Source organism: Limulus polyphemus, unplaced genomic scaffold (genome assembly GCF_000517525.1).
Source record: "Limulus polyphemus unplaced genomic scaffold, Limulus_polyphemus-2.1.2 Scaffold656, whole genome shotgun sequence".
NCBI classification, from domain to species: Eukaryota; Metazoa; Arthropoda; class Merostomata; order Xiphosura; family Limulidae; genus Limulus; species Limulus polyphemus.
Genome location: NW_013666266.1, coordinates 402,045 through 403,025, shown reverse-complemented (window position 1 = coordinate 403,025; position 981 = coordinate 402,045).

Here is a 981-nt window from a genome sequence, read left to right as displayed (position 1 = left end):
AGTGTGCGTACTGACCGATATCACGATTGACTCGATAGTTCCAGGTCAGATATAGTGTGCGTACTGACCGATATCACGATTGACTCGATAGTTCCAGGTCAGATCTAGTGTGCGTACTGACCGATATCACGATTGACTCGATAGTTCCAGGTCAGATCTAGTGTGCGTACTGACCGATATCACGATTGACTCGATTGTTCCAGGTCAAATCTAGTGTGCGTACTGACCGATATCAGGTTTCTGTTCCAAATAAAGTTAGTTTTGGTTTGAATTTTGCACAAAGCTATTTGAAGGCTATCTGCACTCGCCGTCCCTAATTTAGCAATGATAGACTAGAGGAAAGTCAACTAGCTAACATGGTGCACCGCTAACTCTTTGGCTACTCTTTTACCAGTGAATAGTGGGATTGATCGTGAAGCTATAACGCCCCTACGGCTGAAAGGGTGAGCATGTTCGGTGATGGGGATTCGAACCCACGACCCGCAGATTGCAAGTCGAGCGTCTTAACTGCCAGGCCCACTAAATAAGGACTTGTATTAAATATTTTCTAGTTAACTCAAGTTGGTTTTGAAATGAAAGTTGATATACCTTATGATTAAACCTAAATACTTTGTTTCAAACGACTGCTTTACGAATTCGTGTTGTATTTTTGTTACAAATAATTTGAAAAATTTAGTACTGATTTAAAATGTATATTTTAAAAGAATTTCGGCTAATCATGGGTCAGTTATCGCAATTAAAGTTCAAAGTAATATTTCGCTGTCATTTCATTACGTAAGTTAATATTTCAGAACCAACTTTGTATGTTTGAGCATCTGGATCACAAATAAATAATTTGTAATTAATGTATAACTTTTTTTTTTTATTGCGTCAACATGCCTCCTCGTGCAAACACGTCACGCAAAAAATAATTTTCTTTAATGTGCACAAATACAGTTAGTAATCATATGTAACTGTTAATAAACTACACATACACCAATC